The following is a 24,792-nucleotide window of genomic DNA, read 5'->3' as shown; positions in this document are numbered from 1 at the left end:
TAAGATGTGACACAATGTTAGGCCCATGTGAATTGGAACCACCTGGATTATTGGAGAAATAGAGATTTCCATGCCCACTCTGATATCCTATCCTGAATCTCCTATGGGTAAAGACCACGTCTTATACTTCTTTGTGTCTTCTATTTTATGTGCAGAATACATAGAAGGTATTGAAGATGTGTATTTGTAAAAAGGCTACCTTACTGCTGTAACAGAATTGAGCCCTATTAATTGATGTCATATTTGGCCAATCACTATCCTGATAATTCTCTACTGTATTTCATTTGTATTCATTTGGCAACTTCTGATAAGAACTCTGAATAAGTTCTTGCAACTTTGTTATCTTGCCTTCCAGTCATAAAGACACGCTCTGCTCCCAAACCAGAGGAGACAAAAATAAAGGTAAAATATGAGCTCAGCAAGCAATGCAGGTTTCATGCTGCTCTGATGATCTTTCCTAATGGAGAGCCCAAGGCAGGCTCATGTCCTGTTACCCTTCCCTGAGACAGGCTCACCTCTATTTGCACAAGGAAAGCACACACATCATTATGCTGCTATTGAAAAGGCCTTGGTGGCAAAAGATGCACATGGTCCACTTTTATATGAGAGTCTGACATTTGGGCAGTAGAAAAAAAGAAATCAGTTCAAGCCAATGACATTTCTATGGGAAAAGCCCCAGCTCCACAAAGGAGTGAGTGAAAGTAGCAGTTAACCCCGTGGATGCCTTATTGTTCCTCATTCATGACTGGGAACACTAGGACCTCCTCGAGGAGGGCTCAGAGAAAGGGGGCTGCCACCTGTTGCTAGGGATGACATCAGTGCCCCAGCAAGAGCCAACATTCTTTGGGCGGCTTGTGTGTGTGTGTGTCATTAATCAGCACTGGCTCCTCTGCAGGCAGGCCCATTCAATAAGATCTTGACTGTCAGCACTCCGGCTTCAAACTTCCAAAGGGATCTCCCAGAATGCATGGCTTTTATCCTAAAGGAAATTGGCCCATGTTCAAAATTACCTTGGACAGGAGGGGTGATGATGGTGTGGTGATGTTCTCTTGGTTTTTTGTTTCTGTTGTGTTTTGTTTATGAGCCTGCTGGGGTTAAGTAGGAGGGGAAAGGGTACAAGAAGGTGTGGAGAAGGGCAAGAAGCGCCTACCTCATCCCACTTGCCAGGCACAGGAAAGAACTCTACACAACACATCTTTTGAACAAAACGGATGCTGCCACGTCTCTCTAGTTTATAAAAATGTTTTAAATGGTGGACAGTTCTTTTAAGAATTAAATGCACATGTGTAGCTAAATCAGATCTAATACCAAGTTGGCATCACAGATATGAAAGTTACAAGTGGAACCTTCGGCATCACTCCATCATCTTACAGGTGAGTAAACTGAGGCCCAGATATTATCTGTCTTTGTCTGGTCTGTGCTGGTAAGAGATACCTAGCTCTTGCTGTAGCTGGTTTCTGCTTCTTCCTGGAAACAAAGCTGGAATAGACTTCCCATCTCCTCACGACTAGACTCCATTGGCTGGGGTCACTCACATGATTATGCCTTGCAGCATAGGCACAACCATGTGATTGACTCCAACCAGTGGAGTGTGAGGAGATGGGATGTGTGCTCAGGCTGGTCCGGGATAAGCTCCCATGACCCTGCTTCATGCTCTTTCCCCTTCTACTGTCTTGCAGCAATATGGCTGGACTATAGCTCAGCTCTCCTACCTTCCCTTTCACCCACGACAGTGCTATGCCACGTTGCTATCTCTCACTTCAGCAGAACAATTCACACCAGAAACCTACCCCTTAAGAATGTATCTTTTTTTTTTTTTTTTTTGAGTAGGAGTCTCGCTCTTTCACCCAGGCTGGAGTGCAGTGGCGCGATCTTGGCTCACTGCAGGCTCCGTCCCCCCGGGGTTCATGCCATTCTCCTGCCTCAGCCTCCCGCGTAGCTGGGACTACAGGCGCCCGCCACCTCGCCCAGCTAATTTTTTGTATTTTTAATAGAGACGGGGTTTCACCATGTTAGCCAGGATGGTCTCGATCCCCTGACCTCGTGATCTGCCCGCCTCGGCCTCCCAAAGTGTTGGGATTACAGGCGTGAGTCACCCCGCCCGGCCAAGAATGTATCTTAAATGTCCTTCAATGCCGGGCACAGTGGCTCATACCTGTAATCTCAGCACTTTGGGAGGCCAAGGCAGGCGGATCACGAGGTCAGGAGATTGAGACCAGCCTGGCTAACATGGTGAAACCCCATCTCTATTAAAAATACAAAAAAAAAAAAGCCCTTCAAATTGATTCATAATTATAGATTAGAAATTAAAATAATATTAACGTATCAAGTATTAGCTGCTCCTCAGCCAAAATTAACACCTTTATCAATTAAATCATCAAACAGAGATGTTTTACCCTGACTCCTCTCAAGCTTGATGTTCCTAGTTTACTACTTTTACTACTTTTATAACTCAACCTTTTTTTGAGCCACTTTTTAGCAGCAAGCTGCCAACAAGTAATGTCACAAAATTTGTATCAAGTGAAATGGTTAAGGCATTTATGAACAGAGTGCTAAATAGAGAAAAATATAAGCTTAGAGTTTTTTTTTTTTTTGCCTTTATTTAAAAAAAATTTTTAGAGATGTGGTCTTGCTATGTTGTCCAGGCTGGTCTTAAACTTCTGGCCTCAAGTGATCCTCCTGCTTCAGTCTCCCAAAGCACTGAGATTACAGGCATGAGCCACTGTGTCTGGCCTATTGCAAGTAAGTTCTAAGTAGAAGAGAAGGAAGACCAAATTAGAGGAACCGGTATCTTTCCACCACAGGAAATGTCACTGTCATTGTAACACCACGGCTACATGATAATATGAACAGAAAAGTTCTTGAAGTATCATGAAGAAGAGAGACGGGGAGGACCCTAACAATTTAGACAGGAGAACATGGGCAAATGGACCGTTTTCCTCCCAGAGTTTGGAGCTGAGACCACCAAAATGAAAAAGAAGAGTTCACACGTGACTGATCTGTGGTCATTCCCATAATTTTTAGGGTTTCAGTGATCAGCCACTGAAGTGACACCAATTTCTTTACAATTCAATTCAGGGAAGTTACAAAAGCTCTAGAAGAACTACCTCTAAGAGACCTCTGAAAAATATAATTCTTGCTATTACTAGTCTTTCCTATTTTGAATATTTTGTTTCTTCTCTCTCTTATTAATTAGAAAGAGAAACCTTGCTGTCAACAGAACCAGATGAACGTGACTACAGTTGGTACTTGTTAAATTTTCAAAAATCTGTTATTTTTACTGGAGTCATTTTTCTGTACTTGACAACATCATGTTGTGAGAGGCATCTGGTCAACCGTTCGTCTCTGGCAAGTGCACAGCAGAGACGAAGTGAGGTCAGATAACTCGGGGCAGTAGCATTCAAACCAAATGCCAACGTGCATTTGTGGAAGATTCTAGAGGAATCTTTATTTTTGAGGCAAACGGAGATTCTTCTAACCTCTTCTATCTTACAATATTAAAATGATTTTGACTGTAGAACAGAATTGGATAAAAATGACCTAACAAGCTCTTGGAGGAACGTGAGTGCAGATCAGCACTGCAACTGTCATGGATGACAAATGAGACAAATGTGGCGCCTTGCTGAGGATTTTTAGGGTGGATATTTCAGACCAAACATATGACCAAATTATAAGTGTTCCTTCTTTATTAAATGTAATCCGCAAACAAAATCCAAAACAAATAACCCATCCCTCCTTGTTGGGAGTGGGGATGGGAAGAAACACTAAATAGAAAGCGAGGAATTCATAAAAGCATCCACTTCAAATTGCAAAGAAGTAAACAATCAATGTAAAATTTGACTATATTACATAAGAAAGATGTTTTTCTAAAGGATCAGGAGTTAATTTAATGTTTAAAATTCTGGGATGAAAGCATATATCAAATTTATTACCTAGTTCATGATCTCTTTCATAAGCTACACTGGTAATTATTTTTCTTTAAAGAGTCGTAAATGATCTCTTTAAAAAGTGTGCGTGTGTGTGTTGATGGGAATGACACATTTGCCAACCACAGATACTGTGTTAGATGTTTTATCTCTGGTAACTCATTTTATAGAATAACAAAAGGCAAACTTAAAGGAGATTTGAGAGCCTAGTTAAGAAACAGCACATCAATAATCAATCTCACACCAAAATGTGAGATTGTAGTCATCTCTGTCCTTCATTTAATCCACAGATATTGAGGATCATCTCCTGAGTATCAGATGAGAGAAGAAGAACTAAGATCAATGAGACCATCACTGCCTTCAAGCAGCTCATACCTTAGTTGAAGAAGCCTAAATGGTAAAATAGCTCATTACAATACAATAGATTGGTAATGCTAAACTAGTCACTTTATGTACCTTCAATTACTGGAGCACAGAGTAGTAAGCCAATCACTTTGAAGGGGCAACAAAGGAAAGAATCCAGTTGGGTTTCTAAGGGTGAGTAGGAGTTTGCCAAGTAAGAAAAGGACATGCCATGCTGAGCATGTATTTTGTGTAAAAGAGTGATGATGAGAATGAGCATATACACCTGGAAAACACAAGACCACTCATGGTTTTGTGCGTGTGTGTGTGTGTGTGTTTGGGGGAGGGTGGGTTGTGTCAAGATTGAAGACAGAAAAGGTAGAGAAGGGCAAATTATGAAGGTTCTTTTATGATATTCTAAGGAGCAGGGTTTTAGCCTTTGGTAGAAGAGAACCAGTGGTGATTTTTAGAATCTCAAAAGATGCTAAAAGTTACATAAGCTCATCTCGATTTTCAAACAATAACTGGCAGTCACATGAAAGCTGGACTGGGAAGATAAAAAATGAATGGAATTAGCTGGTGTGGGTCTTCTTTAAGCCAAAGTGGTGGCAATGAGTAAGAGGAAATGAGCAGATTCATGAAGAGGGAGTTTGAATCTATCAGATATGACGACGAGTGTGATGTGGGAAGATGGAGACAGCATTTAAGGGTGATAACTTTTTTTAATGTGCTTTTCAGTTTGACCAACTGAGCAGGTGTATGTGCTACTTCTTGACAAGGAGGAGTAAGTTTACATTGGTAGAACTTTGGGTCATGCTGGATGTAAGATTTTACACATAAAATCCAGACAGAGTCACTACTCAAGAGGCAGTTGCTATTTAAGTCTCAAGCTCAGGAGAGGGATGGTTATATTTGTCAGTCCATCAGCAACTATACTCTCCCTAAACTGCAGGTCTGACTCTGCTTAGTAATCTCCGTTAGCTTCTCCATTGCCTGTGGTATCATGTGCAAACTCATCTTGGTCTTCAATGCACACTGTGACCTAGTCTCAATCTCTTCTCCCATCCTTAACTCCTTCAACCTGAATGCTCAAGAGAGAAAAACCACTCAACCTTCCCGCAATACACCTCATCATAGTTGCTCTTATTTCCAAAGCTTGGAATTCCCTTTCTACCCAGATTCACTCAAGGTGCTGAAATCTGAACTGTCTCAGGTTTCAACTAGCTTGGCCTTAAAGTGTTCCCCCAAACTCTCTTAGTTCTAAACAATTTCTGCTTCCTCTGGGCTTCCGGAACACGTGCTTCACACCCTGGTGCATGGTCTTATGTCTTCCAGCCTACCCCATCACAGTCTTCCTAAGCCAGTCTCCAGCAATGAACTGGAGTCTGTGAGGAGCCGGGCCATTCCCACAGGACATCCTAACTAAAGGAGTGCTGAGTGGAATGGCTCCTTGGGCTTACAGCATACAACATTCTTTGCTGTGCTCATGGGAGCACAGAGACTTCTTATCACATTGCCAGCTAAAAGCTTCAGGGCTGATCAGTCCGTTCCCAGTGGGGAATAAAGAATTCAAGATGATGTGATGAAACATGACAAATGACTTAGTGAGCTGACAAAATTGCAAAGATTAGACCTTCCTTTTTCTCTACGTATCATGACCCTTCCTGCATAGCCCAGAGTGTCAAGACTTCCATGTACATAGCACAAGAAGAGGGAAAATGTGTTTTCTTTGGCAATTTAATTGTGAGGTTTTGATGTTTATGTACTCATTAGATGTTTTTAGTGATTTTTGCTACTTGCATGAAAACACAGGCATCCGTGACTCTGACTATGGCTAAATCCAGGCTGTAACCTCAGTTGTCAGCAGTTTAATATCTTCCAGGAAAACAACATGGCTCAACCTTTGATTTTAACACAAATACTCCATGAAAGGAAGCAGAGTAATGAGAAGTGGACCTCAAAGAAGAGGCATCCTCTTGTTTGTAAATTCTCTCATCACTCAAGAATTAGAGATGCAGAAACAAGTAGGAAAACACTCCCCACCCCCAAATGCTACCTCTAGTTTCTTCTATGCTTTCATGGCTGACATCTTACTTGTGCCTGCTCCTTATAATGGCTCCTGGCATAATATGCCCTGTTCTTATTTCACATTAGTTGACACAGCACTAGCAACTTGGATTTTGAGTGCCTATAGGAATGGATATGTCCTTAGACTCTGGTAATAAAATACAGCTCCTTCTGTATCTATACTGGTCTGGTCTGGCATGTTAATCTCATTCTGATAATTATAATAACAGTTGTAATAATATTAATATAGAGGTAGAAAAAAATACAGTTCTTCTGCTTGGCTACCAAGAGAGTCACTTTTCTGCATAATAATCATCCACATTCACAGATGTGTAAGGCACGCATCTTACATCTGCTTGAAGCTCTTCTGGCTCTCCAACAAAACACAAAGATTCTTTGTATTTCTCCATCTTATAATTCCTTTCTCACAATCTCCACCTGAACTATATAAATAACCAGGGCTTATATTAGGAAAAAATTAGATGCTGATTTATTGATAATTTGTTAAATGCCTCTCCTCTTCAGTTCTTTTGGAAACATTCCCCTTTGCGATTTCTAAAGACAAATGAGTTTTTTCCCCCATGTGAACTTCTTGATGCTTCCAAACAGATCAGTAGAAATGGGACCATTTATTTATTTGAATGGGCATGTGTCAACATATTCTTAAGAAAAAAAAAAAAGACACCAGTGCATCATAGCAGAGTCCAAAAAAAAGCACTCCACACCACACACATTAATGCCCATCGGTTACACCTCAGAATCCACATGTAAAACTGTCTTTATGGATGCTAGGGGGTCCTCAGAGGCAGGATGTGGATCTTGGAACTGAATTTATTTCAAGGGTTCACCACATATGGTAATGAGATCTCCTCTCAGAGCTGTGGGGCAGTTTCAGATACATCATGGATCACCACCAGGGTTCAAAAGACCACACACCTTTCTGACTGCTTCATGTGACCATCTTTAATCAAGGTTATCCCCTGAATATTTCTGTGTATCCTTGCCTCAGATGTAATTGTGTGTTTGACGTGCACTTGGACAGTCAGTGTCTGAACAGCTGACCACATGGGCCATCCCTGGAAAGCCACCCCTCTTCTGCTGGCTCACCCCTGCCTTGCCTCCCAGCTCCACTGGCTGCTGTTGGGTTTTTGAGCCATTTCCAACACTACCAAATACATTTCTTTTTCTTACTCCTGTGACTAATGTTACTTCATAATCAAATACTTACCTAGTGAACTGCCCAGATTAAAATACTTATGTGTAGATGTAGAGGTAGAATAATATTTTTTCAATGATTAACTTTCACTAGGTCTGCTGATACAACTCTTATTGCCATTGGACCTAAGTGTTGATAAATCACCACCTTGAAGACAGCTGTTGCTGTTTAAGACATAATCTAGAACAAGACATATTTTATGTGCTTATGATTGTAGAGAAGATTCTAAGTGACAGCTATATGATGAAAGCCCTTCAGCCCATGAAGTCAGTAACGGCTGACTCTGTGGTTTACCTTTATCTCAAAGCCATAAAATCCAGAACAAGAAAAGGCCATGTCCATAGTCTAAGACCACAATTGAAATCACAGCATGAGAGACCCAGAGTTCTTGTTTCCTGTTTTCTTTTTGACATCATACTAGCTCTTATACTAATTTCAACCATTCTCAAAAGTCTTGACCATGGAACACCACTCCATCATGCTTAAGACAAGATTCCACTGGCAAGAGCAGGATGCAATCTGGACCTAGCATGACTGTTCAGTTATTGCTCTTGGACATCTCAGCAGACACACCTCTGCTCAAGCCTTAAAAGACCTTTTTATCTCATTGCCCAGCCCCTGCTGATCTCTGGCACCCCTACCCTGGCCCTCATCAATTTCTAGGACATCACAAAAGACACTGAGACACTCTTGGTATCATCCTTCTGTTGGAACTCTAGTGTCAATGTAGGAAAAGCATCTATTTCATGCATTTAAAGGTACCTTTATAAACTCCCCACCCCCACCCTGAACCAGCAGCACAAATGGTCATGTGTTTCATATCAGCATTTTACTCTCAGGTTAGATGTTCAGTTTGCCAATAATAATAATAAATAATAAACAAATGTTGCTAGAAATTCAATGAGTTATTTGGATTGTTATTATGTAGAACTCTTGCTAGTTCACTAGCTTAAGAAAAAAAAGAGAATTCTAAGTGGTGCATATCATTGCTGCACTAAGTCTGCCGTGGCTTTACTCTTGAGTTTCTCCTCTATGCCGCGTGGAATGTACAGCCATATTCTCAACATGTAGCTAAGCAAAACCACAAGAAAGGGCTCTAAATCTTGGCTGATGCTTCAGCCATTTTTTCCTAGTACCTTTTCAACTTCTCTCAGAGAGTTACTATGCAAAAACAACACATTCACAGAGTTGGTGTCCACAATTGCAGGAGTTCCAGTCTGAGTTTCCTGAGATGCTCTTGGCAGCCCACCTCCACCCTGCTTATTTCTCCCGCTTGGCTACTTCCTGCAATGTGTCTTCATCACTGACAATCAGCACTCATAACTCACGATGTAGAAACAAGGCCATCTTCTACCATCAGCTTCTCACCTTTTTTCTTTTATGCTCTAGAGGGTCTGAACCTAAGTAGCATCCCTCCTGAGATATTATTTCACAAGAAACAAATGTTTTTACCTGAAACACCTACTTTTCCTCTCAGAGACTTCCTGAATTTTTCATCTACAAAATAGGGATAATTATGAAGAAGTGTGAGAAAAGGTGTAAGATAATATTTGTGAGCATGCATAGAAAGAAAAAGTGGAAGTAGAATCCTTACTTGAAGTTTAGGTCTATGAACTGATAACGAAGCAGTAAAAAAAGTAATTTTCCCACCAGCTTTCTAGGCTAACGACTGCACCTTCATTTGGTTGTAGAAACTCAATGTACAACACAATTATATTACAATGGGAACCTGTATTATTTTATTCCCTGAGTTCTATTCTTCAGTAGGGATGAATAACAGAAATAACAAGAACTTGGGAATCAATCCCTACTTGGATTTACATCTAAGCCCCGCTCATGTGAGCTGGGGCAAGCTGGTTAGCCTCTGTGAATTTTAGTATTTTCAACTGTTAGAAAGAGGTAGGAAGAGCTAGTCCACCTTCCCTCTGGCAAGTTACATAAAAACGCCTACCACATTTTCTTTTCTTTTCTCTTTTCCATAACCTACATAGCTTGATATGTAGTACAAGAATTTAGTGTCCCCTATCCCCAAACAGGAGCCTGCAGTTAGATAGTGAGGATTTGATGAACTGAAAAGGGGCCAGGAGAATGATGGCAATGTTGATGTTGATATTGATGATGATGATGATGATGATGATGATGATAATGATGACGATGATGACAATGGGCGAGTCACTGAGGACAACCACTTTTTACACCCTTTACCCATAAGGCACTGACAGCTCATTGAACAGGGCTTATGCTGAGCTGAGGGGGCATGCCGAGCCAGCTGTCTTTCTAAAGGAGAGTTTATCCATTCAGAAAATGTGATGGGCCCTCAAGGAGCTATAAGCATCTTTACTTTTAGAGAAGAACTGGAGAAAACACGTGGCACAGCAAATATCCGAAAGACTAAAACTGCTCAGGGCTTGTTTACTTAAGTCAGCACTAAGCAGCCTCTGGGGAGGCAGCAAGGCAAAAGGGCAAGATCACTGGGGCTGGGTTCTGAAAAACTGGATGAACTCAGAGCAAGGTAGAGGTCATTCAGTCCAGCCTCCTTCCCTGTGTCTCTGACAGATACCAAGCAAGCCCTGTCTTGCCTACTGTTTCTGATTGAGACCCTGCCTCACCCCACTCACCATGCTGTGAATGATGCTGAATCTGAACCTGTGCTGTGCAATATGGTGGCTAATATCTTCACATGAACACATGAAATGCGGCCAGTGTAACTGAGAAGATGACTTGTGAATTTCACTTAATTTTAAATAGTTCAAACTTAAATTTAAAAACTTATATTTAATTCCACTTTTGGACAATTCTCAAATATATTTGGAACAACTTGTTTAAGTGAGCTTATTTTTCCAACTGTAAATTTCATGAAATCTAAATACAGATGAAGTATTTCTGAGGAAAACATAACATTCATATTGATATGTGCTGTTAGCGTAAAATGCACATTGGATTTTGACGACTTAGTATAAAATGTAAAATATCTTATTCGTGTTTAATATTCATTAAATGTCAATATTATAATGTTTCCTGTATACTGAGCTAAATAAAATATGTTGTTAAATTATTTTAGGCTTTTTTTCACTTTTTTAATGTGGCAAGTAGAAAATTTAAAATTACATATATGGCTCCTATTGCTTTTCCATTGAACAGCACTGGTCTATATAATGCAGAATTGGACATGAAATTTCAGATATTGCCTGATCACTAAAAATGTGCTAGGAATATCCTATCCTTTGTAACGGATTTGTTGGGTCTAACATGTCCCAGGCCTTAGAGCCATGAACTGAATTTCAATCCGGTTTCTACTAATTTAGATTTCATCAACCTGTTCTTAGCATCTGAGGTCTTCCTGAATCCTGATGAAATATTTGAAAGTATTCACTGTCCCTTTTATCTTTATGTACTCTGAAAATTTGATAAATATTCCTAGTTGGTCAAATGACAAAATGCTGTGTAACTCATCTGGGAGAGCTTCAAAGATATGTGAATTCTACAGCACACTCCAACATCCCATCATTTGTAAAAGTAAAGATGTCTCCTTTCACAGTGCCCATTGAAGGCACTCATCCGTACTCTACATGTTAATTTCACAGCCCTCACATAAACTTGGCTACCTCAGAGTCCGGGGCTGTGCCCACTACTTCCTGTCTACGTGCCCACAATGCAGAGAATAATCAAATGCTGTTGACTCAACTTCTGCCAGCAAAATTATTGCCCAGGAAACATGAAATGAATACATTCGCCCTTTCATGATTATCTTTGTTCAGCAAAATTTACTCACTTTAGTTTACTGGGCAGATGGCTGGATGTACTACTGGAGATATATTTTGGGGATAACCAGCCACTTGGAGTAATAGGGGATCAGCCCAATCCCATTCTGGGGTTCGGGTTGGGGCCTTTGGTAATACCACTGGAAAACAGGCATGCTTTATACAAAGAGATCTGAAAAATGCTTAACAATGTGACTTTCCTGTGGAAATATAAACCCCTGCTTCAACCAACACTCTTCCTGTAGAACAGGTTCTTCTCTAGCTTAATCCCTGGTACTGGTACATTTTCTTTTGTGCCACAGCTGTTTATCCCCACCCCACCTTACCCCCTGCACCCCCTCCCCTAACACACACACTACAATCTATAAGCCAGGTGTTTAGGGGGTGGGAAGATGTGGTAAAATAAGCAGAGGAGAAAGTGGTAAAAAAATAAATGGTAAAAGACATTTTACGAAGAGTTCCAAGGGTCGAGTCTGCATCAATCTGCTTTAGTTCTTCCATCAATAAAATGAAATCCAAGCTGATAAAGTCCTCTACCCAGATATGCTATATTAACTGGCTAATTAATGAAAGTAACTCACTCTTAAAAATCCAAAGAATGCCATTAATGCTAAGTATTTTTTTACACAGAAACCATTTAAAGTAATTAACAAAACTGCAGTTGTTGTGAATTAGAAAGTAAATTTAAACTTAAGAATCCATTACTGGGATGGCAAAAAAAAAGCAGAACTAATGGTGGTCTAAGCCATTGTAGTGGAAAGTTTATGTTGGTGTCTCATGGTTTGGTTGTGCCATTGCATCAAGAAGATGTCTATGTGCAATGAGCAGGTGGCTTGAATTATAAAAACTTTCTACACATTTATTTTTGAGAATGAAGTGGAAAGTAAAGTAGTAAAGGCATCTATACATGGGAGGCTGATGGACCTTGCCCAGGGCAAGGATTCACTTGTAAGCCCCTAGGTCACTAGATCAGCACTATGGTAGATTTTAATGGAACAAAGGAAATTAATCAAGTGTTGACTGGCTGTATTCTAGTTGTGACAAAGGGAAAGTCAACAACCAAGCCCCATCTTTATACCACTGAACACTGTATAATTTTGTTTCTATATCCAAGATGACTTGGTAATCAAAGTTCCTAGTAGGAACGTATGTCAAAAAGAGCAGAGCCGATAGTTTGAATCAAATGTGGAGCCAGGCAACCTAGTTCTAGGGGCTCATAACCCCAAAACTCTGTGGGCCTCTGGCAGCAAGATGTGCAAATATCTCAAGTATCTCACAGCCCCATCCCTCTTGTTTCCCTGTGAAATGTGGTGATGGACAAAATGGGATGGATTTAATGCATCCAGTAGCTTAAGTTTCAGTTACAGTAATTCACTGCATATTTATGAAATGAGGACTAAATGAAAGACGTTAACTCTGGACAATGCGAGGTTACAAAGCTAATGAGACATAGATCTGCTCTCAAGAAGCTTCTAAGCAAGCTTCAGAAATAGAACAAAAAATAAATGCTTGCACCCAGCATAAATGTTTGGTCCATTGAAGGCAATAAAGGAATGTTGAATAGCTGAACAGAGGCAGAGAGGGGTGGGTAAGAGCCATATTCAAGGCAAACGCACTGGGAAGTTGGAGTCAGAAGAGGGCACTTCTAGCTGGGAGGGCCAGGGAAGGTTTGTGGCGTACCTTAAGGGGAACCAAGCACAAAGAGTCAGGAGTAAGTAGATGGGATGATGAGAAAAGAAATATACAGAAAAATAACAACAGTCATAATGAACAATGATTATTGCTTATTTTACTGAGAGTTTTATGTAATGATTACCCTCTGTCCTGCCAACAAAACCAATTTATAGATGAAGAAACAAATGTAGAGGAATTAAGCGATTTGTCCATGGTCCCAAAGTGATAGGGCCAGTATTCCTGAATTCATTCAATCGGTCATTAATTCATTCAATATTTATTGTCCTCACAATGCCAAAAATTGTTCTAGGTGCTGGAAATACAGAGTGTGTCAAAACTGACCCTGTTGCTGTCCTCCAAGATATTGTGTACTCCTGAGAAGAGAAAAGTAACCCATCTCATTCATTTATTCATTCATTCATTCATTCATTCATTCATTCATTCATTCATTCACCTATCCTAGATAGTGATACAGGCCAGAAGGAGAATGCCATATGATAACTAATACATGTTGGGTGAATAGTGTTGAGTGGGAGAGTGACTACTTTAGTAAGAGGGATATGGAAGGCCTGACTGAAGAGGTGTCATATGAACTGAGACCTGAATTATCAGAAAACAATAACCTTTCAGAAACCTGGAAGAGGTCATTATAGACCCATGGGGCTACAAATGCCTTGAGGTAGGAACTTACAGGAGGGAATGAAAGCAGGCCATGGAAGCTGCTACAAGAAGAGAGGAAAAGGAGATGACTTGGTGAGGTCACGCAGGATATTATGGAACTTGAATCTTATTATTTTCAGGAGGAAGTTATTGTTGGGTGATAAATAAGGAACTGATATGATCTGACTTGTTCTTTGAAAAAGATTACTTCTTCATTCTCAGTAAACTATCGCAAGGACAAAAAAACAAACACTGCATGTTCTCACTCATAGGTGGGAATTGAACAATGAGAACTCATGGACACATGGAAGGGGAACATCACACTCTGGGGACTGTTGTGGGGTGGGGGGAGGGGGGAGGGACAGCATTAGGAGATATACCTAATGCTAAATGACGAGTTAATGGGTGCAGCAAAACAACATGGCACATGGATACCTATGTAACAAACCTGCACATTGTGCACATGTACCCTAAAACCTAAAGTATAATAATAATAAAAAAAAGATTAATTTAGCTGCTGTGTTGAACTGGAGCAAAGGAAACAGGAATAAAAGCAGACGGACCTGTTGTGCTTTGCAGTAATCTGGGTGAGAAGATGATGGTTGTGCCAGGGTTTCAGCAGTAAATACAGTAGTGGTGGTTGGGTTAGGGACAGGCCAATAGGACTTACTGACAGCTTGGAAGTGAAGAGTAAGAAAAAGAGAGAGATAAATAGTGGGTGAGTCACATTTTTTATTTCTATTTTGTTTTATCTTTCGTTGTTGTGCTTTGGTTTTTGGCCTGCATAGCTAGGCAGACAGTAGCACCATTTAGGGAGCTGGAAAAGCAGCAAGAAGCAGCAGGTTTTGGTAATGCAGGTAAGAGGACCCGGTAGAGAGAAACCACGAACTCTGTTATATACATCTTAAGCTGGACAAATCTGTTAGCCATCTGAATGTGTGTGTTCAGAAGAAAACTGGACATACAGGCAAGAGGTCCATTTTGGTGAATCATCCATGTATAGATTCTCCAGATGCTAGTCTCTCTGATTTCCAAACTGTACCCATTCCGGCCGGAACTTACAGAACTGAAAAGAAGTAATGGGAAACCAGATTGAAAGGTGGGTTGGGATTCTGAGGGAAATGTGTAATGAACTAGTTTCTCATCAGTTTATCTCCTGAATGCTGCAGCGGGGTACAATGTAGCTAAAGTCCTTTGAGTGAGTGGATTTTTGCCACTATTTGCAAAGAAAGATAGTTAAGCTAATTTGAAAATATGCTACAGAAAAATAAACAATACCTTATAATGGGGCCATTTAATAATTTGCAAGCAAAATTTAAAACTAAAGATGGAAAATCTTAGAAATATTTTGGTATTGCTATGGGATTTATGGACAGCTGTGAGAAGTGGCAGGTAATGTGTGTAGAAATGGTTTTTCTAGAACCATGAGAGACCCTGCTTTAGTGACAGCACAAATAATCTATTCTAGTGAAAAACAGGAGAGGATAGTGGATATATTTAAAATTCACTCAAGAATTAATGCTAATTAGGCTCATAGTCCGGCAGCCAAGAAGAGACAATGTAAATTATTAGGATCACAGTAGGAAGAATAACAAGGAACTGGACTTTCCAACTGCAACATATGGAAACAATTAATGTAATGATTTAAGCTCTATTGTGAAACAAACCCCATTGTCTCTTAATACTGCTAGAGCAACCAATTGCTTTAGTAAAGGGAGTTCTGGGTGTCCCCAGAACATTTATATTTCAGTAAATTTTTGGAAGGCAGATATGATTTGGTAGCCTTTACTGAACACTGAAGTATACAGAGCATCTTGGTAGGAAGGTAACCTGCATGGATGATTCAGGCCCCCTGTCTCCAAGGAGCTTATCTATCAGCTTTGAGTAATATTCTGAAACCAGGTGTAGCCATAATTGCTAATACCACAAGGCAGCAGATGTGGGCCAGTGGCATGACAGAAAGTGCCACCAGGACACAGAAGTAGGTTCCACGAATTCTGGCTCGGGCATTCAAATAGGTCTCACGGAGGAGGAACATTTTAATTGGATACCGAAGGACATGCATACATGTGAGCACACACACACACACTTTTGTCAAGCAGAGAAGGAGATTTAATTTTATTTATTTATTTATTTTTTTAGAGTTTTGCTCTGTTGCCTAGGCTGGAGTGCAATGGCGCAATCTCAGCTCCCTGCAACCTCTGCCTCCTGGGTTCAAGAGAGTCTCCTGCCTCAGGCTATCAAGCGGCTGAGGTTACAGGCATGTGCCACCATGCCCAGCTAATTTTTGTATTTTTAGTAGAGACAGGGTTTCACCATGTTGGCCAGTCTGGTCTCGAACTCCTGACCTCAGGTGATCCACCCGCCTCGGCTTCCCAAAGTGCTGGGATTATAGGCGTGAGCCACTGTGCCTGTCTGAGAGGGGGATTTTAAAAAGAGTGTGAGCCCAAATGCAGGACAGAAGCAAAGGGAAATGAGGAAGAAGCCAGGGCTGGAAGAGGTGGTAGCACCTTCAGGAAGCGTCTTCCCAGCTTCTATATTTAAAGGGGAAATTATTACAGGGATACACACATACATATACCAAAGAACAGCTATCATTTCCCAGCCTCAGTGCCTTTAGACTCCTTTCCTCCCATTTGCCGGTTTCTGAGGAGCAATTAAAGCAAAGGGAAATATCCATGGGAAGAAGATGGTCTCTGGGGAACTGGGTGTGAGTAGGAGAAGCCTCTTGTTCTTCATCCTAGGCAAGCTACTGATTTCTGAGTTTTCATCAAAGCCTTGTTTGTGGCTCTGAGGAACACAGGACCAGTTTTATTGGAAAATGTGGGCCAGATTTTTCTGTAAATTTACCTCTTCAAAGTGTCTTTGTAAATTCTTAAAAGCAAGTCAGTTTTATGGTCTTAAAAGAACAGTGAAATTAAATATTTTAAAATTATGTTGTTTGAATATCTAACCTTCTTAACTAGCCAGACCAATGTATGTGTATGGCCTGTGGTTTCAATGAGAATGGAGGTCTTTTCCAGATGGATTTGTGTGGCCAGGGGTAGTGCCTTGTGCCCAGTGGATAAAAGTGGGGGTGCTGGCTGCCAAGGCCTGGGAGCAGAGGCTTTGGAGTCAGCCCTGGTTACATCCCATGACTACAGAGGGGAGTTGTTACTAAACCCTGAGTTTCAATACGTATATAAAAGACATAAAACAATACCTCCTTCCTGGGTTTGCTGAGATGATTACAAGTGAGTCTATGTGTTCCACACTGTCAGCTCTCTGTGGGGCTAGGTATATAAAAGTGAGTCCTTTACCTTCAAAGTGTTTACACCCAGAGGAAAAGATAGACAATGGAAATGAATAGTTTATGCAAGTCATCAAATTGATTTTCATTTCTTTAAGGAAAAGCATCCCCTAGATGTTGTGATGTTAGACACAACATCAAACACTTAGAAGTTCAAGAGCTAGGGAGTAAAATTTTGACAACTCTAGCTTTGGCATGGCCTAACGGAGATAAATGGTGACCTGGTGGATTCGCATTCCCTACACAACCTGGGGGAAGAAAATAGACTGGAGGAGGAAAAACTGGAAATCTGGAAGTGTGCAGGGGACTGAAAATTTTGGCAGAGGTGTCTGCTCTCATCATGAATACAATTTCAAAGAATTTATTGTGCACCCTTGACTCAGATTGACTGAGAAAGAATGTAGTAGGGACATGTGGTTTTGTTTTAAGACAAAAAAAAAAAAAGTGTCTCAACTCCTATTAGAAGACACAGATGTCCCCATGGAGACTATGATCTGAAGGAACACACAGTTCCAGAAGGGATTAGAGGAGCCACAAGCCTTTTCTACTCTACACTTGGGAATGATTCACACACCAGGAAAGTATGTTCCATACTGTGCCTGTTCCTGAAGCTGAGTGCATTGACCAAGCCCAAATGGGCCCTCATGGGAAGTAGCCTGTAGCATCAAAGGTGCTTGTTTCCCTGACTCCCTTCAGCCCAGCCATCTTCACAATTCCACGTTACCTGCACACATTCCTGTCTTCTTCCACTAAACCACAAACTGCCTGAGCGAGGTCTAGGTACACTCAGGCATTTCTCCTCCCAACATCTAGCACGGCAGACTCTTTTGTGAACAGTAGCCATTTGACAATTGGCTGTAAAGTAAAGAAGATGCTGGAACTATAGGAGATGAGCAGGGCTACCAGCCTTACTTTGTTTGTTAAGTATATCCACAAACCAAAGGAGGCCAACCCCTTTCCACAACTGAAACCAACATCATGAACTGAGTTGGTTTATACTGAAAACTTCATCCGAAGGAATGCTTACTCCAGAGAGCAAGCTGCATTACTGATGAGGTTAAGGTGCCTAGCATACCTAGCTAACTAGCTATCCATTACTGAATGGTTGTTATTAATATGTTCCTCCTGATAAACTAAGTGCTATTCATGAAATATTATTTAATCCTCACAATATCCCTTTAAGGTAAGTATTTTCATATTAACCTCATTTCACAAATGAGGAAGGTGAGACTGAGAGGAGCTAAGTAATGATCTCCAGAACTAGCAAGGGGTGATCTTGGGCTCAGTCTTAGGGATGACGGTGTCTGGCACCAGCTCATGAGAACCAATTGTGCTTTCATCTTTCTCAATTCCATGTTCAATGACTTCACTTTGGTAGCTTGAAATTGGCTGCAATGGGAGTATTTACGCCACAAAAATCAGCAAGCATTACTAATCAGGGCTTTTTTGTTGTTGAAGAGCCAATTCTTATCAGTATGTCCACTTCCTAGGGCTGTCTGATTCCAAAGGCTGTGCTAAGGAACGACTGACTACTCCCTGTGTACTTGAAAAATAATAGCACATGAACTCAGCAATAGCTGAATGTTGAAATGAGAAGGACAGTGCGTATTAATGAGTGCAAACAGAAGGATAGGTATGTGGGGAGGCTGTGAATATTAAGATTTGTCAAGAATCCCCAGCATACAGGGAACAAATACAATATCTGGAAGACTCATGCCATCAGAAAGTTAAGATCTTGTAAAGCAGAAGGAACAATAGTTCATCAATCTCCACCACAGGCTAGAACAAATAACCCTCAAGAGCAGCCAGTGTCCCCTCTCTGGTTCCTGGAAGGAACAGACACCAGCATTCTGGTAGAGTGCAAGGTATACATCTAATCATAATGGCAAAAAAAAATGGCATTTCAATCAGCTCCTATAGACCTGTTCATCAGTTCTCTAATGTTTTATAACTCTTAGGTAGACAGGTGAAACTTTTCTTCATCATATACAAAGGTAAGCACCCAGCAGTCTCTTTGGGTATGACTTCAATTATTTCCTACAGAAATAAAGTGAAAAGGAGAAAGAAAATGGATAGAAAGAGAAAGAAGGTACATAGATAGATAGATAGATAGATAGATAGATAGATAGATAGATAGATGTACAAACTGGGTGTTTAACAAACGCTCGCTGAAAGAATAAAAGATAATGACGAAAGGAGGATTCACTTATGATTTCACTTTGATCTCTCACCATCTAATATCTAGATCGCTGACATAAGAACGTACCTAAGGCAGACCCATCTGGCTTTAAATTAGGATGGAAGGCCCAGTTTCATTTTTCTGACATCCCGGACCTAATAGACATCTACAGAACTCTCCACCTCAAATCAACAGAATATACATTTTTTTCAGCACCACACCACACCTATTCCAAAATTGACCACATAGTTGGAAGTAAAGCTCTCCTCAGTAAATGTAAAAGAACAGAAATTATAACAAACTGTCTCTCAGACCACAGTGCAATCAAACTAGAACTCAGGATTAAGAAACTCACTCAAAACCGCTCAACTACATGGAAACTGAACAACCTGCTCCTGAATGACTATTGAGTACATAATGAAATGAAGGCAGAAATAAAGATGTTCTTTGAAACCAATGAGAACAAAGACACAACATACCAGAATCTCTGGGACACATTCAAAGCAGTGTGTAGAGGGAAATTTATAGCACTAAATGCCCACAAGAGAAAGCAGGAAAGATCCATGGCGATGTGTGTAGCCCATTGTGATGAGGGTCTGGCTAACAAAGCACTGAGCTGCAATCAAAACTCCTGCTATGCAACTTTGGGGAGAATCTTTCCAAATCATGAGTGATGGACATCCAGAGCAGGGACCCACTGGCAACATGATAAGGAGACAAGTCCTCAACAGCAGCTAAAAGGAAAAGGGAGTGAAGGAAGAAAATAACCAATTTCAGGAGAGGTCTAGAGCTCTGCCTTCACCTTGGCAATAGCTTTTTCCCTCACTCAGGCCAGAATTACAAGGGATGGCTGGGATATAGTTGCAGATAAAGTGCAAGCAATTCTTTAAATCATAAAACCCTAAGACAAGCATCAAATGCTGATTTGTATGGTGCTCTCTAGAGTCCTGCTTGCTATAAAATGCTATCCTAAGGTATCTATAGTTGTAAACTTCCATTTTAAGATTCATAACTCTACACAAGTTTAGTGGAAATCAATAGATCCAGGAATCCTATATTCTTTATAATTAGGAGAAATGCCAGTCTTCATCACAATCCAGGGTGAGATCTGTTTCATCACGTGCCCCGACACTTTTCCACACACTGAATATGAGAGACAAATATCACCATTTATGCCTCACTGGGCAGGTGCATTTTGAAGCTAAATTATAAAGATAAATGGAGCGGGTGGGACTCAGAACAGGGCTGTAGAAACAAGAGATGCAAACAGAAGGGAGAGCAGAAGGAGAGGGGAGTCAGCGTTCAGTTCTGGAGGAAGTAATCCAGAGATACTTTGCAGCATTCCGGTGTGATCCATACTTGTTTCTGGACAGCTTCCGACTGTAGTGTCTTCATAGGCCTTATTTAAATGTGGATCTTCATGCCTGGCACCAGTCCAAGGCAACGAGCATGGCCATCACAATTGTTTGTTGAATCCTGGTTCTGGGACACAATTTTATAGATGGTCCATGTTTTGGGCTCAGATTCTCCAGGAAGCAAAGTGAGGTGGAGATGAGCATGTAGCTTAAAGTGTCAACAGCTGTGGGGCTGTAAAGGGAGTACGATTGGGCAGAGGGAGAAAATGAATGACAAAAGGCATTAGTGGATCCAGGAGGAGCTCTGGAGCTGGGAAGGTACTGCAGTGTTGTTCTGCTCTGAGGGAGGCAGGCCAGGCATTTAGATACTCACGGATGTGGACCTAACCCTGGAGAGGGGAAGGGGGCTCTCTTCACCTGAAGGCTATTCCTAGAATCAGCTGAGAGTCATCAACTGCCAACACTTACAGAAGCAGGAGGAATTGGTGACTTAGTCCTGGAGGGGCCTGCACAGCACACCCCCAAAGGTAAGAGTGGTCAAAGATGCACTTACATGCAAAACTATTAAAGCACTTCCTCTGATTTTCAGTGGGGTCAATGACTATAGTTTTTCTTCAAGTAATCATCTTCATATACATTCTTTGTAGAAAGCCTCATTCCTCCTAACTAAAACATGGCAATGCAATTCATCTGCTCTTTTCATCCCAGAAAGAACACTGCCATCTTCCCTACCCTACCTACCACTACTGGCATAAGAATGGAGCATGAGAGACCACATCTCCAGAAGGAAGAGAAAAAGACCTTCTGCCTCCAATGTCTTCGTTCCTTGACCACTGTCCTCATGGCCAGGTGAATTCCTACTGAAATCCTCTTTCTGGCTCTTCTATCCCTAACAGATGAAATCAACCTACTGAAATCCAGGTCTACTAGTGAAATAAAACTAGGCATATTTTTTCACTGGATGAACATACAGCATGAAGACAGGCACATATTCTGCTTGATAATTCCCTGTTCTGTACTTTTAACATTTATTTTAAAACCCTGCTTATCCTGGAGCAATCTATTTCTCCAACCAAATATGAAGCAAATGTCTACTGTTTCCTGTGTTCCTTGTTTAGAGGGCCAGAGGTATTAAGATCCAGAAACATGATTGAGGAAATTCCATTTAACTGATAGGCTATTGGTTGCAAAACTGTAAGCTCGTTGGAAGTAGGAAATGTATCTTACTGGACTTGACATCTTCCAGAGCCCCTGGTAGAAGCTACTGTTCATGTTGAGCCCTCAATGCTATTGGGCTAAAAAATGTTATAAGAATTCTGACCTGTTTCCTAGATGAAGAAGAGTTCAGAATGTCCTTGAAATATTTAACTTCTTCAGAAAAGTGCATGCTGTATCAGTTTAAAATATTATGTAATATTGATATAGAGTTTTTCCAATTATGACTAGGCTCTTCATCCTAGCTTTCAAAGACTCAATCCAGTGTCCACAATTCACCTTGTTCATCTTATTTTGAGCAATTATGTTATTGGGAGTCCATTCCTCAAATGTTCTGTTGTCCATAACATCCTCCTGTATATGAATCCTACCTAAACTATATGTTCTTTTAAAATAAGGATCAAATTTTTATTTATTCATCTTTATATATCTTTTTTCTAAGTTGCTCAACTGAATGTGTGGAGAGTTTCTGAGAGAGATTAAAGCAAACCCTTCATACTACAAAAGAGCAAAACAGAAAGATAATTAAAGTATTTGGATCAAAGAAAAGGGGATATTGAAAAAATGCCAAATAGAGGGCTCAACATTATTGACTCAGTTTCAATCTTGGGTCTGGGCGTCCTAAAAGCCAATGGGTAAAAGAAAATAGGAATTGTCCTAGTTCTTATCAGAAAGAAGCAAGCAGAACAGGTCTAACAAAGCTATGCCTAGTATGATTCTCACAAGGGATTCTGTAATGAGGGATGCAATTAGCATTTCACAGAAAATACATTAAGAAATTGTGTATGTTGTTTCCTACAGAGTCCTTCCAAAAATGTTGATGGTCATGCCCTTTTATCACGAATGTACTGCAAACTAACAGCTGCTAGATAAATGTTATCAGTGTTGACAACTCTGGGTGCTCATCCGTATTTAAGCAAAATGTTCCTTTTTTGGGAATACTCTTCTCCAGTACCTTCATGATTTGAACCTTATCTACTCTTCCAGGCTCAGCTCAAAACTCAAACCTGACCTCCATGAAGACTTCCTTCCTCATGTTGATTTTCTTACTCTGCATTAATGTGAGACTTCTGCATACGGAACTTAGTATTTTTGTTTAAACATTGTTTTAGAGTTGTTCAGTAAGTATGCCTTTCCCTTCAACTAGCTGGCATGAAACATTAAAGATGGCTGCAATTTCTTTTGTACTTCTCTCATGGAGAAGAAGAGTCTAATTATCCTCCCATTGAATCTGGGCTGGCCTTGGTGACTTGCTTGACCAATAGAACACGGTAGAAGTAATGTCATGGCAATTCAGGCTTATCTTCTCAGACAACTAGCACATTCTGTCTGGACTTCTTACAACCCTGATGTGCCATGTTGTAGAAATTCTAAGCCATGAGAAAAGGCCACATGCAGGTACTTTGGTCAATAGTCACAACTGAGCCTAGCCTTCCATCCATCTATTTTATGAGCTAGGCCGATGCTGAAGCTGTCCTGGACTCTCTAGATCAGTCCATCGACCAGCTGACCACCACCAAGTGACCCCCATCAATGCCATCCAGAACTAAAGAATTCTCATCCGATTTCTGCCTGAATTCCTATAGAATCTTGAAATCTAATGAAATGTTGGTTGTTGTAAGACATTAAATCTTAGGATTAGTTGTTATGTAACAATTGATAGCAAATCAGTCATAAGCATCCAGAGGCTATTTGCTGAAGTGATCAGATAAATGAAGTAGAATACATGATGTAAATCTAAATCATATATTTTACTTCATTTACCCATTCACTTCAACAAAAAGCTGTGGAATACCCACCATGTACAAGGCAATGTTGTGGGAGCTGGAGATAAAATGAAATGAATGAGACAAATATCTCTGACACACTAGTAGGGGAGACAAAGAATGAACATGAAAACAAATAATGTTATTAAATACTTTTGTAATATCTAAATTGCCAGTGATAGCGCTAACTATAGAAAGTAGTGACTAATGAAGGCTGCATTTCTATGCACACATAACACAGCTAAATGTGTCATTCCCAATTTTACCTAAAAAAAAAAAGCAAACAAAGAAACTTAACTGAATCCAAGCATTTAGTAGACTAAGTTACTAATAAGACAAGTCAGATAAGCCAGAGAGGTTTATAAACAACACATTTCTAGTACAATGGGTATAGTGAAAAGATGTTTACCTGTTTTTTCTGAAAAGCAGTGTCTTCTTTGCCTTTGGAGTCCTAAAACTTTTATTAGGAAAAAAGGGGGCAAACCCCCAGCTTTTCAGAAATGTAGGTTATTCCCTAACCAGCATAGAATGTATTGCTCCATAAAATGTCAACATCAAAACAGTATAGAAAAAATAATTACAGACAGTGTTAGTGTTGTAAGCTGATAAGGACCAGATGGTCTTTTGTATTTATGGTTTTCCTTGTGCATACAAATGCTTTGGGGATCTAATTAGCCTTCTACAAAACTCAAACTGGGTAATTACTATCATTATCCCCTTTTCAAATAAATCTGAAGTCTAAACTGCAATTATGTTTTTTATCTTACATTTGGTATTCGCACATTTTAAGAATTGTTCTTTGCCATCTATTCAGAAAACTTCTTAACATGGACTGAAGTAAATAAAGTGCAGGAAGATTATTAAAAAACACTTTTTGGAAAAAATGGCTCACTCTGTTAGAGGAAAGTGCTGACAGCCATGGAAGCAAGTACTTCCTCAACAAGGCCTGCCTCTGTCACATTTTCACTCCAATCAAGAAGAAAGTCCCTCTTCCCCGAGACTTTATATTTCCAGTTATGCTTTGCACAGCAAAAGAGAGGAATCACTACATGGAGACATAACCAGTCACGCATGTTAGAGAAAGGATTCTCTGCGAGATGCGATGTGGCAGCCGCTTCAATTAGCTTCTGACTCTGCCCCCAAAGTGCAATACCTGGGCCGGCAATGAGCTATGAAAAGGCAGCAGTGAGCATAACAAGCCTGGTATGTCATCTTTATGGGTTTTTTGGCCTCGGGACAGTCAAGTCACGTGGTAACATCTCTGTATTGCAAAGCAAAGGGGACGTAATCACATGTGCCCGTGAACTCATAATAGAAAATTCATAAAAGTCTATCTCCAGTG

At 40.5% G+C, this 24,792-nt stretch overlaps 1 protein-coding gene and 1 long non-coding RNA gene across 6 annotated transcripts in view; one reads left to right on the top strand and one right to left on the bottom strand.

Moving 5' to 3' along the window:
• Positions 1 to 24,792, bottom strand: part of FAT3 (FAT atypical cadherin 3) — a 679,936-nt gene that overhangs the window by 235,691 nt on the left and 419,453 nt on the right. The window lies entirely within an intron of this gene.
• LOC131384570 (uncharacterized) lies at positions 19,804 to 22,871 on the top strand. 2 transcript variants are annotated; one of them, XR_009215553.1, is made up of 3 exons: positions 19,804 to 20,996; positions 21,178 to 21,318; positions 22,672 to 22,871. It is a non-coding gene; the product is annotated as an uncharacterized LOC131384570 (long non-coding RNA). The 2 variants fall into 2 exon arrangements; XR_009215552.1 differs by having other exon boundaries at positions 22,486 to 22,871.

The sequence above is a fragment of the Hylobates moloch genome, unplaced genomic scaffold (genome assembly GCF_009828535.3).
Source record: "Hylobates moloch isolate HMO894 unplaced genomic scaffold, HMol_V3 SCAFFOLD_11, whole genome shotgun sequence".
Taxonomy (NCBI): domain Eukaryota; kingdom Metazoa; phylum Chordata; class Mammalia; order Primates; family Hylobatidae; genus Hylobates; species Hylobates moloch.
The sequence above is the reverse complement of the archived record's forward strand: the minus strand, read 5'-3'. Positions and strand labels throughout refer to the sequence as shown.